Raw genomic sequence first — 16,443 nt, 5'->3', positions numbered from 1 at the left:
TGTCCCTGCCGTCATTGCATGTCGGCATTGTCCTCTGAGGCACAAGTAATTTATTATATATGAAAAAGATTCACACAGCTTCTCCTACCACAGTAAATTCTGTTTTTACAGTTGATATTTGGCGCCAGATAATCAGGAAAGGACAATTTTGTTCTCTTTGACTCGTTGGATGGAAATGCTTCTTTATTAGCATGTCTTTAAATGTGATATTCCAGTTTTGTGCATACATTTAATTCTCTTCTTTGGATGGAAACATAACTACTGAATATAATTTATAATTAATTTATTGAATAAATAATGACTTTGGATGACAGTAAAGTTCTCAGAAAAACTAGCATAGTTAGATTATTTATTGCACAGTTTCTTCTCCTTCAAGAGTTCACACTTAGGCAATGCTTGATAATACAGTTTTTCTCAGTCGCTTTGATGCATTTCTCACAACACTATTTACATTTGCACAACAGTTAATGCATTTCTCAAAACAATTAGTCATTTGTGCACATCATAGTAGCAGTTTCTCATTCCTTTCAACAAATTGCAAATGCTTTTGGACGTGCATCAATTGCTGTCATACAGTACAACTCTCTGCTATTTATAATATTAACATTATTTTGCTTCTGTCATGTCAGTCAAAATTAACTAAACTTGTGAATGCTGAATAGTCATTCCATATAAAACTAATAGTCCTCGTTTCATTACTTGAGTCATTACAGACAAAAATGTTGAACTAGTTGTCAAAATCTGTCAATCAAATTTGATAAAAAAATGTAAATCTTTATTTTCCTGAAAAAGTCTTCTAAATTGAACAATTTCATGTATGATTTACAGAACTGTGTGTGTTGTAGGTTCAGTTCCGACATGTACTGCAATATTGTTTACAGTTGTGCACAGTGTTATGGAAGCAGATGCACAAACAGGTTGGGTAGTAGTATTAAATGTTTATTTTAACAGCAGAGCAACAGAAGGATAACAAGGGTTACGTGAATAAAGTCAGAGATGATGTTATTGTCCTTATCCTTAGCAGGATGGATGATAGGCAATGAGGAAGACCGAATTGCACACACCAGATGACTTGCAGGGAAGACAGAAAGACGACGCACACATCTCTGACTGGATATGGCAAAAACTGGACAGACTGGAAACAAACAGAGATCAGGTAAGTATCAGAATGGCAAATGATAGTTAATACGTGGAGAGTATCCGCTATGAGTCCGCTTGTAGGAACGAGCCCGGACAAAGAGTGGTGTGAGCTTTTATAGTGTGTCAAGCTGTGCATGATTAAAGCTCAGGTGATGATGGGCGCTGTGTGAAATTGGTGAAAGAGTCTGGGCAATCCGTGACATTACCCCCCTCCCCAGGGCCTGCTCCTGAGGGCCTAAACCTCCGACGCCATGGTGGTCTACCTCGTCCACGAGGTGCCGGGTACTCGGGGTGATTGGGATGGAACTCTTCCATCAGTGCGGGATCTAAGATGTCTGATCTGGAGACCCACGATCTCTCCTCTGGTCCATATCCCTCCCTGGTCTCTCTTCTGGCCCATATCCCTCCCAGTCAACGGTCAATCAGTCAATCTACTCTATTCTAGCTGACAACCATGACGCCGGGACCTTGACACTATAAATGGAGCCTTCTTCCAGCATCAGTGGGGGAGGGGGTTCCTCTTCGTGGCCAGGCTCTGTAAAGGGAATCAGAGGCGGGTGGGGAATCAGAGGAATGTGGGGTGGATTCTGTACTGGGGTGGTTGTTGTAGTTTGTTGGTGACGGGGTTGACCTGTTTCAGTATGGTGAAGGGACCAACGAATCTGGGACTAAGTTTTTTGGAGGGCAGTCGCAAGCGGATATCTCTGGTGGAGAACCAAACCTTCTGCCCAGGATTGTAGACGGGACCTGCAATCCTACTCCTATCTGACACCTTCTTGGCTCTGCGAACTGCCCTCTGGAGATGGTGATGAGCCTCGTCCCAGACCCTTTCGCTCTCCCAAAACCAGTGATCCACTGCGGGTACATCAGATGGTTCTTCATTCCAGGGAAAAAGTGGAGGTTGGAATCCCAGAATGCACTGGAATGGCGTGAGTCCGGTGGTAGGTTGCCGCAGTGAAATCTAGGCGTATTCCGCCCAGCCCAGAAACTGGTTCCAGGAATTTTGGTGACCGTGACAGAAGGTCCTGAGGAACCGTCCCACTTCATGAATCTTCCGCTCCGTCTGGCCGTTGGTTTGTGGATAATAGCCAGATGAGAGGCTGATGGTCACACCTAGGAGTCCGAAGAAGGCTTTCCATAGTCTTGAAATGAATTGGGGACCTTGATCCGAGACTATATCTTCTGGTAGACCAAAACATCGAAAGACATGGTTGAAGAGACTTTCAGCTGTTTCTAGGGCTGTGGGAAGACCTTTCAAGGGAATCAAACGACAGAATTTTGAGAATCGATCTACTATAACAAGAATGCAGGTATTACCATCAGATGAGGAAAGGTCCGTCATGAAATCTACTCCTAGATGTGATCTGGGACGATTCGGGATGGGTAAGGGATGGAGTTTGCCTGCAGGTAGATGGCGAGGACTCTTTAACATGGCACATTCTCTACAGCCTTGCACATACTTCCTCACATCCTTTGCCATGTCCCGCCACCAAAAGCATTGCGATAGCAGCGAGAGGGTATTGTTGGCCCTGGGATGCCCAGTGCCCAGAGATGTATGAGTGGAGTGGATGAGATCTACTTGTTGATTGTCTGGAATAAACTGCCAATTCGGGGGGCAGCCCGGCGGAGGTCTGGGTTCAGGAGTGGCAATGGCTGGAGGAGCAGACCATTTGATGGGACAGACAGCAATATGATCTGGAAGAATCTTGGCCAGGGTTTCAATGGTTTCTTGATGATCGTGAATTTTGGATAGTGCGTCTGCTCGGATATTTTTAGATCCTGGCCGATAGGATATGGAGAAATGGAATCTGGAGAAGAACAATGACCAGTGGGCCTGACGAGGACAGAGTCGTTTAGCATCTTTGAGATATTGTAAATTCTTATGATCTGTGATTACCTGGAAGGGATGTTTTCCACTCTCCAACCAATGTCGCCACTCCTCCAGGGGGAACTTGATGGCGAGAAGTTCTTGATTCCCGATGTCATAATTAAGACCATAAGCTGTGGAGGGCTGTGGCCGTGCATTGATTATAGAATGAACAAGAAGTTGGATGCTGCGGGTGAAGTGGAAGGACGGATATACCCCTGACTCAGAGCCTCCTGAATGTACTCCTCCATGGCTTTAGTCTCCGGAAGCGACAACGGGTAGATTCTACCTCTGGCCATTGGAGCATCTGGAATCAGGTCTATGGCACAGTCCCATGGCCGATGTGGAGGTAGCTGGGAAGCTCTCTTGGGGCAAAACACGTCCTTGTAAGAAGTTTAGATTTCAGGAATCTGGACGGATCGTTTCTCGACGGGGCTTTCAACTGACGTGATATGGACAGATAGGGGTTTATGAATCTGTAATGGAAGATCGGGGAAACAGCCTGGTGTACATCCTTCACCCCATTTCTTTATCTCTCCTGTGCCCCAAGAGAGGATGGGATCATGTTTCACCAGCCACGGGCGTCCTAGGTCCTATGATATCTATGGTGGCGCCCTCCAGAACCAGGAATTGTATCTTCTCTGTATGTAACAGTCCGATTTGGAGACTGACGGATTCACATTCACGATGAATACGTCCCTGTGATTTGATATTGTTGGTTATGGGTTGAATCGGGTAGACGTGCATTGAGGCTTCGGTGCTGAGCTGTAGTTGGCGACCTAGGGCATGCAAGATGAAATTCCCAGCTGACCCGGAGTTGATAAGGGCTGTGGCTGAAACAGAGAAAGAGTAAGTAGTTAACTGAACATTGGTAGTGAGAGGGTTCATCTTCTCAATATCAGAACTGAACAATATCCAGTCTGACATGTCCTCCGCCACCACAGTACATACACAGACCCGGGGTCAGCCTCCTCTGTCGCTCAGTGGCCGTGAGTCTACCAGCCTCAATGATCATAGGTTCTGGTTCTGGAGGGATTACTGGCTCAGATGGACGGAGAAGTGCTTGAGGTACTGGATCTGGGTCATACTGGTAGGCCTTTATACGATCAGAACATCGGAGAGAAAGTTGGATAAGTTTTTCTAAACCCATAGTATCATCTAGTGCTGCTAAGTTTGGGTTCCAATCCGAGCTGATAAGTGGTGAGGAGAGATCGCTCATTCCATCCGCTGGCAGCAGCCAGAGTACGGAACCAAAGGGCATAGTCCTGTGTGGATATTAATCCTTGTTTGAGATAGTATAGTTGTTCTCCAGCTGCTACCTCTCCATCAGAGCGACCAAAAACCTCCTTGAAATATTCAGTGATAACTTGAATGGAGTTAGTTACCAGCTCAGCTTGTTGACATATGGTCTCAGCCCACCGGAGAGCAGATCCAGAGAGAAGCGATATGATGAAAGCAAACTTAGATCGATCTGTGGGGTATAACACAGGTTGCATGTTGAATACGAGAGAACTTTGTAACAGAAATCCGTTGCACTCCTCCGCCCCGCCAGAGTAGGGCGCTAGTCAAGCCATGGGACTGGATGAATTGGTGGACGATGAAGAAGTGCTCGGTGCTGGTGGTGCATCGGGAAGTGGTGCAGATGGTAGTAAAACTCTCTTCAATGAGTCCACCAGCTCTTGAATTGGATCGGGAGTGCTCATGCTGTTAACTGTATTTGGTCCAGGCTTCTATTATGGAAGCAGACGGACAAACAGGGTAAATTGTAGTATTAAATGTTTTTTTTAACAGCGGAGCAACAGACGGATAACAAGGGTTACGTGAAGGAAGTCTAAGATGATATTATTGTCCTTGTCCTTTGCAGAACCGATGATAGCCAATGAGGAAGACCGAATGCACACACCAGATGACTTGCGGGAAAGACAGAAAGACGATGCACACACCTCTGACTGGATACAGGGAAGACTGGACAGAATGGAAACAAACAGAGATCAGGTAAGTATCAGAATGGCAAATTAATGATAGTGAATACGTGGAGAGTATCCGATATGAGTCCGCTTCGTAGGAACAAGCCCAGACAAAGAGTAGTGTGAGGTGTGTGCTTTTATTGTGTGTCAAGGTGATAGGGTGCAGGTGTGCATGATTACAGTTTTTCCCAGTTGCTTTGGTGCATTTTTCACTACACTATTTACATTTGCACAACAGGTAATGCATTTCTCAAAACAATTAGTCATTTGTGTACATCATAGTAGCAGTTTCTCATTCCTTTCAACAAATTGCTAATGCTTTTGGACATGCATCAATTGCTTTCATACAACTCTCTGCTGTTTATAACATTATCATCTGCTTATGTCATGTCAGTCAAAATTAACTAAACTTGTAAATGCTAAATAGTCATTCCATATAAAACTAACAGTCCTCATTTCATTACTTGAGTCATTACATACAAAAATGTTGAACTAGTTGTCAAAATCTTTCAAGCAAATTTTATAAAACAAATTTAAATCTTTATTTTCCTGAAAATGTCTTTAAAATTGAACAATTTCATGAATGATTTACAGACCTGTGTATGTTGCAGGCTCAGTTCCAATTTGTACTGCAATACTGTTTACAGTTATGCACAGCTCTACCTAAAGGGAGTTTATGTTTGTTGTAAATAAGGGGGTGTTTATTTTTTTGCACAATGCTGTGAATAAATTAGAATTGCAAAGAGCATCTGCAGTAAAAATGTGAAACATACATATTCAGGCCCCGTTTACACTAGTGCGTTTTAGTTTGAAAACGCATCAGTTTTGCTACGGTTACGCCATCCGTCCACACTACGCCGGAGTTCTCGAGCGCCGAAAACGGAGCTTTTTGAAAACGCTGGAGAGGCCGTTTTCATTTTAAAACGCTGCTGCTCCGTCTCAGTGTGGATGGGGAAAGACGGAGACATCTGAAAACGGAGGCGGGGCTGCAAACGTTCGCCTCTCTGATTGGGGCTTTTCCTGAATATTAAGTAGCCCACACACAGTTCAGTCTCGCATCCTCTTCTTGTAAGTTAAGACTTCGCAAGTTTTGATCAAGGCTGCAGTCTCCCCCTTCTCAGTTTGATATGGAAAACATACCGAGGACACGGGTAAATCTTCACAGGGAACAGTGTACATTATAACTTCATTCACATCACCTTCGCTACGTTGTTTCACTTTCTCAACAATAAAACGTAAACATGATTTAAGGAACTGCCTATTTTCTTTTTAATATTAGCAACTTAACAGACAGCAGAAATGTTGAGGCGCCGTGCTGCATATATAAGCGTCATCTTCACTGTGTGCATATTTATAACTAAACGGAGCCGATAACACCTGCCTCCTTTCAATTTCAGTGAAAATACGAAACGCACCCTCTCTTTTGCTGAATATCAGTTTTAATAATCGATAATTATAAAAGTATAACATACAATAAGTTTATACATTGTAGGAAATAAAGGCAAGCGATCAGTCAATGTACCTGGATTAATCATTAACTTATCTTTGCGCTTAACCAAAACATGTTACCTGTGAACAAGTAACTTAATAGATTCCAATGACCAACGTCAGGGAATTGGCCTATGTCGTTAGATAAAGACAACAACATGAATGAAATATCACGTTTAGCAAATATAGTGAGATTAGATCCAGCGGGAGATGCGTGATAAGCAGTCCGACAAGCAGAGCTCTCATCTGGGTTAAAAAGCTGGAGCGCTTGCCCGAGAGTGTGTGTGTGGTCACGTGATGTGCGTTTTCAGCGTTTTGGTGTGGACGGAGAGCTGTTCAGAAACGCTGGGTAAAACGCGAGTGTGGACGCGGATCGTTTTCATTCTACAACGCCGTTTTAAAACTAAAACGCACTAGTGTAAACGGGGCCTCAGTGTCTTGTACTCAGATACCTCACTAAATGCAGTGATGTCTTTACTGTAGTTTTCAAATAGCTGTGCAAATAGTATACAGTGCTGTCTTGAGCATTTGCAGGAAGAGTCACCAAAATCAGACTTTTTAGCATTGGAAAAAATGTAGAGAGTAAACCGTCATAATGAAAACATGACTAAGCCATTTGACTATCTTGTTCATAAACAATGATGTCAGGACTCTTCATTTTGATGACACTGACACTTTGATTGACATGAATACTTGCTTTTGAGGAATGAACTATCCGTTATGAGCATGACGTGCTTTTGCAGGTTATCAGCTTTTGCAGTTTGTACTAATTGTTTTGAGAAATGCATTAAATGTTGTGCAAAAATGCACTAGTGTTGTGAGAAACGCACCAAAGCGACTGAGAAAAACTGTAAAACTCAGGTGATGATGGGCGCTGTGTGAAATTGGTGGAAGAGCCTGGCCAATCTGTGACATACAGCTCTACCCAAAGGAAGTTTATGTTTATTGTAAATAAGGATGTATTTATTATTTTGCACAATGCTGTGAATAAATTAGGATTGTAAAGAGCAAATGCAGTAAAAATGTGAAACAAACATATTCAGTGTCTTGTACTCAGATACCTCACTAAATGCAGTGATGTTTAACTTTACTGTAGTTTTCAAATGACTGTGCAAATAGTATACAGTGCTGTCTTGAGCATTTGCAGGAAGTGTCACCAAAATCTGACTCTTTTGCATTGAAAAAAATGTAGAGAGTAAACATCATAATGAAAACAAGACAAAGTCATTTGACTATCTTCCTCATAAACAATGGTGTCAGGACTTTTCATTTTGATGACACGGACACTTTGATTGACATGAATACTTGCTTTTGAGTAATGAACTATTCATTATGAGCATGTGATGCTTTTTTTGCAGGTTATCAGCTAGTTTTTGCAGTTTGTACTAATTGTTTTGAGAAATGCATTAACTGTTGTGCAAAAATGCACTAGTGTTGTGAGAAATGCACCAAAGCGACTGAGAAAAACTGTAATAGCAGGTTTGGCATGCTGCCCCTGGAGAGAACCCTGAGCTCGGAAATAATTGTAATATAAGGGACTACGAGATCTACGAGATCAGAAAGTTCCTGAAATCTCCCTCTGGTAAAGGAGGAAAGGGGTAGATAGGGTGGATGAGGGGTTTCTATGAAAAACAAAAACCAAGGGAGTAGTTTTAGACAGGCTATTTAAAGTGAGTTTGGATTAATACAGTAGACTTATAGAGACCAACTGCGATCAATCATATCACATGCTTTTCTCTGTCTTTTCTGTCACTTTTCGATCAACTGAATTATTTATTTAGAACTATTTACCTATTTATCTGTGATTCATATGTATTAATGGCAAGCAAATGTCTGATGAATATGTTATAATAAGCATTTAGCTAATTATAAATAAATAAAATTGGTACTTTTGAAAACACTATTGGTTGGGTTTAGGGCAGGAGGAGGGTGAATTGGAAAGATTTCCCCTTTGTGTTCTTGTAATGTTCAGGCCTGGATTAAGAATACAGAGGCCCCTAGGCACAATGTCTTGTAGGCCCCCTACCTGGTCGCATCCCTATTGTTAAATTAAAAATTAAGAATAACATAATATATTAAAAATAAAATAAATTTATAATGTATTGCCCGCATTTTTAAAGTAAATGATATACAGTATATTTCTAGTCTACAGAGATTTAACAAATTTTTAAAGCATTTAAAGCATACTTAAAAAAAAACTAATACAACTAGTGAACATTTATGGATTTTAATATACTTGTTCAAGTTCGCTGAAGCAGTACAAAAATATATATATTTAAGCTTATTTTTAATGTATAACACACTTATAATGCATACGATTTGGATATAACACCTCTCCAATCCAGTTCTATGAATTTAAATCCTCCATAATACACACACTTATTAATGATTCGTACTTGTCTTCCTTGTGATAGGCAAAATCTGATATGTAGTGGGGGAAACGAAAAATGAGTTTATCAGACGCTGGATTGGAGATGGGTTTATGATTGCGTCAAAACAAGTTGCCATTCACTTTACGAGCTATGCCACTCATGCTGCTGTGTGTGGTGCTTTTTAGATATGTTGTCTCTGTCACTTTAACTGTGATGGGTGAGAATCAGTCAATTAGCTTATTTCAACGAGGTGCGCTATTTGAATTTCCCAAAATGGCATTCTGACCCCATCTCCCAAAAAAATCACTTTCATTTTTAAAAACCTTCACTTTCTTGAAGGTGTGGGAGTAAAAAAATGTATGCATAGCAATTGTTTCTGATGTTTAATCTATTTTCAGAAGTTCAGAATCAATTCTTTATTTAAATTAGATTGTGACGGTGATGGATTATAAAGTTAAAGTGTTGTAAATGAATTATACATTCTGTACTACTGTTTTTTATACAAACATTGATTGACAAAATGTCTTTGTTAAAAAGTAATAAACAAGCAAAAATTAATGTAATGCTCTCTTTTTGAAATTGTTTGTTTACACTTTATTATTAAAGAGCAGCAAATTAATCTCTCATTTATTTAGATTTTTTATTTGATTACATTGAACAACAGGTCACTTTCAAAATGCACACATCTAATGTTATAATGAAAGCATTCGATTGCTTTCATAACTTTTTTTGCTCATTTAGGACAAAGTTAGTTTTGATTGAAAAATAAATAAATAAATACATAAATAAATAAATATATATTATTATTATTATTATTATTATTAATTAATTTTGCGTATATGTCTATTTAAACATGCACCCAAAACCCAGACGTACGCTTTGCTTCAAATTGCTTGTTCAGAATCCATGTGGGAACCAGTATGTATTTATCACTATGGAGCGCGTCAGCTGACAGTCACGCACTGCTATGTGACTGTTTTGAAGATTGCATAGGAGGGGCGACAGCACCTGTAATGAAAAGAAAAGGGAAACCTGTTTTTTATATTTATTTCAAAGTGTTTTCATGCCTAAATAAAACAAAAGCATAGAACAGACTCACATTTACGAACAAGGGGTGTCCCCTGGTATTGCGTCATGGGTTGCGTATATTTTTCCACCCTTCATAGAAATATTGAAAATACGGGAGAAATACGGGAATGTACCTTTACGGGAGGATAGCGGGATAGAATTGTAAAATACAGGAGAATCCCAGGAAAATCAAGAGGTTTGACAGGTATGGCGAGGGGTCAGCCTATATTTTCACAGCTTCCTCCCTTACTGATTGCGAGTTAAATTTTCAGGCCACCAAAATGCATTAAAAAGTTTTACATTTTATTTTAAAGCAGTACTGAAAATGCCACCGAGAATCACAAAGATCCAGCTTTCCCCAACATGTGACTATTTCTGAATTAATATATATATTTTTTTAGCACAGTCGGCCAATCAGACCACTTCAAACCTGCCCTAGCTCTTGTTGCAAAGCACTTGTCACTTTAGTCCCAATCATGCTATAATAACCCATGACTGACTTTTGCATGAACCGTCCTGAACCTTTGCGCACTGCCTTCTTCTATTTTAGCCCATTGCCACCCAAGGGACCCTTTAGAGACATTCCTCGGCACGATATTGGTTAACCAATGCATTACGACTCTCAGGGGCTCTTGAATGCGTCCTGAGGGTTTGCCTTTGATTAATACATCCGACTCTACAAGAAAGCACATGGAGCTTTTCATTTAGAGCCCACTCTGGGGCATTGTTAGCCTCTTGTGTGTATAATTGTCCAACGCCAGTCTGTCTATCATAATATAGTGCCGAAGAGTCAAGAAGGAGAAGAAGAGCGAGGCTGGAGGGAGGGTCTGTGGTGGGTCTCCATTGAGGTAGAATATTAATTAAATGTATTAAACAAACATGGCAAAGGAACGAGGAGGCTGCTCGCCATCTGCTGTCTGTGGTTGAGGTATGGGAGGGGGGGCGTTCAAAGTCCTCCAAGGAGTCGTCGTGCCCGCCGCTAGTTTAGCTTCACTGGCACACACAGACAGATGGGCTCCAGTGTCTCCAGGGAAGAAAAGGCCTACAGACCCTCTTAGCCTCAAGCTCTTTTTCTGGGCTGAAAGATGCAAGGAAAGAGGTGCACATGGGTTGGAGAGAGAGTTAAGTTCCGGGAAACACTTACACCTGACCCAGCTGTGGATGAGTGTAATGTGTGTGTGTTTCTCGTATATCCTGAGTGCTTAAGTGATATTTGAACCCATTTACATCACTTCCCTTGGGAGTTTTGAAAAGGAAGAGCCTGGAAACAAGAGGCATAAGCCTTGATATCTACACATCATTACATTTATTGAAGATTGTATTGAGGGAACATTGCTCATTATGAGTAAATGGCATTATGTTTATGGTAATTAATAGAACTGCTCACCCAATAAAGAAAATTACCCCATAATTTACTCACTCAACCATCCTGTTTTTCCCAGGATTCTCCTGTATTTTACCATTCTATCCCACTATCATCACATTTAAGTATTTTCCCATATTTCTCCCGCATTCTTGATTTTTCTATGAAAAGTGAAAGTAGCATCAAAGAGCCGATCTTAATATAATTGCAAAAGCTGTTCAAGATAAATATGCTTTTGCTTTATTTTGGCCTAAAAACACGTTGAAATTAATATTAAAATAACTGCCTTAACTTCATTTCCAGTAAAGTTATGCGTCGACCCTCACTCTTTCTATGCAACCACTAAATCAGTCAATTCATGTAATGGTTTGACTGACGGACGTGCACCATTATGATAAAGTGCTGTTCCCAAATCAGCTTGTTTACGCGATTTGAATAAAAATGAAAGTGAACAGTTTAAGATTTGGGTGTGACAAATACACTTAATAATATGCAAACATGTCCGTCCTGGCATGTTTTATTTTAAACACACATAATTTTGTTTTAAATGAGCATACGAAAAGTAATCACAAAAGTAATCGAATGCTTTCATTTTAGACTTGTGGATTCTTAAAGTGACACCTCTCTATCAAACAGGTCAATGGATCAAAATGAGATTCGCTGCTCTTCACTAAATTATTATAGTAGCCTAACTTTAGTCAATATTTAAATACAGTGAATAAAACAACATAGGCTCATTCTGAAAATGTAGTTCTATATACATATCTGAAGACAGCAAATTATGTGGCAAGAGGTACATATGGCTGCATTTTATTTTCAAACTAACACAGGTTTCTTACTGTTACCAGTTTGTCTCATTAGCTTGCCATGTACGTTGGTGGACTTGAGACACAGAGTGGAGTTGACCATGGTGACGGGGTTCGAGTCCCGTGAAGAATGGTTCCAGAAAGCTGATAAGACAAAACAGAATCCAAAAAAGAAAATGAACAAGTAAATAACAGGGTGAGAATGTGATAAAATCTGAAAAAGGGGTAAAACTTTTTCTTTTTCTTTTTCTGGAGTGCTTTTGAAAATTGTTGGTTGGCTTTAGGGAAGTGGGTGGGCGGGTAAATCGATAAAATTAGTTGGGTTTAGGGAAGGAGGAGGGTGGGTCAGTCAGTTGGTCAGTTAGTCAGTCATTCAATCAGTCATTCAGTCAGTCAAACAGTCAGTCAAGAGTGAGTTTATGTGAGAACAGCGGGCGCGAATAGGACTTGCGAGAGAAATGTGAGATCTCACAGAATGTGAGTGCACAGTGATCTCTCGTAGATTCGCGAAAACAAAAATTGCAAAAAAAAACATACCTCCTAGGATGTATTACGCAGCCTCCAGAAATGTATATAGAGGTACAATTTAGAATGAGCCTGGGTTGGAATAAATTGCACCGTATTCTATCATTTGAAGCTAATTTAGGGTTATATACAATTAAACTGCTCTAAATGAACAGCTTAGGAAGTTTGATGTCATTTTTGGTTGGTTTAACTTTTTTTGTTTATTTGTTTTAAGAAAATGCAGAAATGCTACATATCCTGTATTTTTAAATCCCAATCTTGACGGGTATGCTCTTAAGCCATTCTCAGTGTATATGTGTTTCTTCTGTCAGACAAACACAGTTGTAAAAGCTCTATGCTGATGTGGTGGGGAAGGCGTGATCGAACACCCAGAAAGGGGGGAGAGCAGGCGGAGATACCGGCGGCTGGTCAGTGGTCTAATCATAAATAATTATTAACACCTGTGTTTTCTAGTGATTGGGCCGGAGAGACACCTTCATAAGGGGAGGAGAAGGAGAAGCCGGGAGAGAGGAGAGCCTGTCGACTTACAGACTCGACACGCACACACACACACACACAGAATTATAAATAAAAATTGTGCTTACCTGATATCGCCGACCCTGCCTTCTTCTTCCCACGAAACGAACATTATTACAGCTGACTCTTTCGTGCTGTATAAAGTTGGGCAGTGGCATTTTTTTTAAGCTTCCAAAAGTATAAATCCATTGTAAAACTACACTGTTAAATATAGGTTTTAGAAATGATGGACCTTTTAACAGCAACATCTGTTTTCCATTAAAACAGAAATGTACTGTAGAACTTCTGAGATTTCATTGGGAAAACTTATTTTTTTATGTTCAATCCACATATATTTGTAAAAAGTGTTAAGTTAACTTAATCGATTTGTGTTAAGACAACATGAATTGTGTGGAACCCTGCATTTTTCACAGTGCAGATTACCATGTTGCTAGTTTTATGCTTGTCATGCTGTCCCTATGCTAGCTACAAGCCAACTTTTTTAGTGTCATACTAGCTACATGGTTTACATAATTGTTTTAACATAATATTAGCAATAAGCTCATCTGTAATCATCATGCAAGAAACATGCTGCTGGGGTATTTAAAAGAAAAATCCACTCACTAACTTTAGTTAATAGATTTTCAAATTGTTGCTAAGGCAAGGCTAGGAACCAGTGAAGGTGATTTGTGATTGGCGGTTTGAGTCAAATGAGGGCTCGGGCAACATGTTTATATGATGCCGTTGGGTCTTTGGATGGTGGTCTATTGAGCTTGTTGCAAGTGAACTCAAAGCTTGTTGCCAAGGATGTCCAAAAGATTGGTTGCCAGAGTCAAATTAACCCACCCCCATGTGTCTATGCCACTGTGTTCCAAAGATATCAATTTGCGCCTTTTATATTGGCTGTCTGATTTTGCATTGCTAGGGCAATCTAAATTAAAACAGAACACAATGTCACATTTATATTTAAAAGTATGGGGTCAAACACCATGTAATGTAATGTGTATTTATATAGCGTATTTACTGTGTATGGCCATACACCCAAAGCGATTCACAATCATAAGGGGGGTCTCTCCACACCACCATCGGTGTGCAGCTTTCACTTGGATGATGCGACGGCAGCAACAGGACAACGCCGCCAGTGCGCTCGCCACACACTAGCTATTGGTGGAGTTGAGAGGCAGTGATACAGACAAATTCGGTGGAATGGGATGATTGGGAGGCCATGATTTTTAATGACCACAGACAGTCAGGAACTTGGTTTAATATCTTACCCAAAAGATGGCACTCACTGATAATATAGAGAAGGGAACACCCCCAAACTGCAGGTTGAGCGCCCTCTGCTGGCCTCTCTAACACCACTTCCAACAGTGACCTAACTTTCCCATGTTGTCTCCCATCCAAGTACTGACCAGGCTCAGTCCTACTTAGCTTCCTTCAGTGAGTAACCAGTCTTCGGCTGCAGGGTGATTTGGCTGTGGCAACATAATATAATGAGATGGTTCTGATATAGCACTTGTTTAATTTATTGAAAATGAATTGTAATGTCAGCGCAATAGCCTAGTGCAGGGGTGGTCAACCCTGTTCCTGGAGAGCCACCTTCCTGCAGATTTCAGTTGCAACCCATATCAAACACACCTGCCTGTAATTATCACGTGGTGTTCAGGTCCTAATTAATTGGTTCAGGTGTGTTTGATATGGGTAGCAACTGAAATCTACAGGAAGGTGGCTCTCCAGGAACAAGGTTGGCCACCCTTGGCCTAGTGGATTAGCGTGCTGACATATGGAACACTTCAGTAGCACTTTAGGTGTCACGAGTTTGAATCCCAGCTCGAGGATATTTCCCTTCCCTATTGACCTTATTTTAAAATACAAAAGTGCGCCTGTTTTCAAGATTGTCTTAGAACTTCCGATTCAGTCGCCTATGGGAGAAATGACTAGGAATAATAAAGGCAGAAAACGTCAAAAACTACCTGCTCTACAAACAAATGTTTGCATGACTATACAGACTAAGTAGAATAATATAATAAGGAAATATCTGTTGCAACATCAAACAGCAAAACGAGCAGTTTTTAATGTCTAAAAATGAATGGAAGTGAATGAGACCGGAAGTCTTAAGCCAAAAAGATTCAAATGGCTGCGCCTGCTTGTCGGCGAAGAATAAGGTTAATACCCTCTGTCTTTCTCCCACTCACTTCCTGTCTATAATACTGTCCTATCTACTTAAAAAAGGGCCAAAATTAAATCTTTAAAGAAAATGAATTGTAAAATTGTAAACATTGCTTAGATTGTGTGCTGGTATTACATTATCTGTGACTACAATTTTAAGTTGGCACAGTGTTTTCTAATGTAATATAATACAGGAACCTATTCCATCATGTTCAAAATTGGTTTTACATAAAAAATATATACAGTATTTTTACATTATGAGCTCAAGATTAATTTTTTTTATTTTGAACTGTTCATAACAATTATAATGTAGTATTTAATTTACATTAAATTTAGAGTTTTTTTTTTTTTTTGAAAATTATGAGTTGCTACATTTGCATAAAATCTGGGTTAAAACAACCAAGCATTGTAGAATGTATTATATTTTACTAACAGGCATATTACACAACCACTAAACAGTTAAGAAAGTGATTTTAGTTCTGGAAAAGGCTCAAATTTTAGAGATGCCACTTGGTTTGATATTTTAAAAACAGCGCAATGACATTAAGATAATTTAAAGTGTGGCTTTAGCCCCTAAAAGTGTCCAAATACATTACATTTTGGGGCCACTTTATGTTAAGCTAACAGTGTAGCAACAAATTGCAGTGCAATTTCCAATTCAAGACATATATGAATTGAATCACTCTCTAAAGCGTATCCTGTTGGCCTCTGCCAGTCATTGAAGACATTTATTATACACTTATTCATTAGCACTGACACCTGATGCCAATCCTTTGTTGAGTCTTTAAAAAAAAAAGATGTGACTCTAAGACGAATTGCGAGTCCTCAACAGGAAACCTGTGATCTATGCTCACTTTCACTGAAAGGTAATTATGCGTCATGTCAGATATAATTTCCCAGGCCTAATTTTCAACCCACAGATGGATCTAATGGGTCCTCATTTGATGTCCTTGTACATCTTATTGCAGTCTGAATTAGTGTTGTCAAGGGACCGAGGTTGAGGTTTCTTCCTTCTAAATTGGAGAAGGTTAAAACTGGTATCTTCACTCAGAACTTTGGTTTTATTTCAACAAGATGTGCTAATTTAAGAGTTTTGCATTAAGTACTGACTTTTTGATGGGCTTAATCTACTTCCTGCCAGTAAAAATGTCAGTGGTTAAAAGCCTTATAGCATTAAATTTTT

General features: G+C 40.0%; 1 protein-coding gene across 6 annotated transcripts in view; it reads right to left on the bottom strand.

Annotated features, from left to right (window-relative positions):
• Positions 1-924: 924 nt before the first annotated feature.
• Positions 925-16,443, bottom strand: part of dnajc24 (DnaJ (Hsp40) homolog, subfamily C, member 24) — a 276,223-nt gene continuing 260,704 nt past the window's right edge. The window contains exon 14 of one of the 6 annotated variants that reach the window (XM_073941886.1): positions 925-1,135. The gene's annotated coding sequence lies outside the window, so the exon portion shown is untranslated. Of the gene's footprint in view, positions 1,136-12,045; positions 12,216-16,443 lie in introns of those variants that run through there. The other 5 variants (XM_073941897.1, XM_073941887.1, XM_073941906.1 and 2 more) reach the window with 5 other exon arrangements.

This window comes from Danio rerio, chromosome 25 (genome assembly GCF_049306965.1).
Source record: "Danio rerio strain Tuebingen ecotype United States chromosome 25, GRCz12tu, whole genome shotgun sequence".
NCBI lineage: Eukaryota > Metazoa > Chordata > Actinopteri > Cypriniformes > Danionidae > Danio > Danio rerio.
The sequence above is the reverse complement of the archived record's forward strand: the minus strand, read 5'-3'. Positions and strand labels throughout refer to the sequence as shown.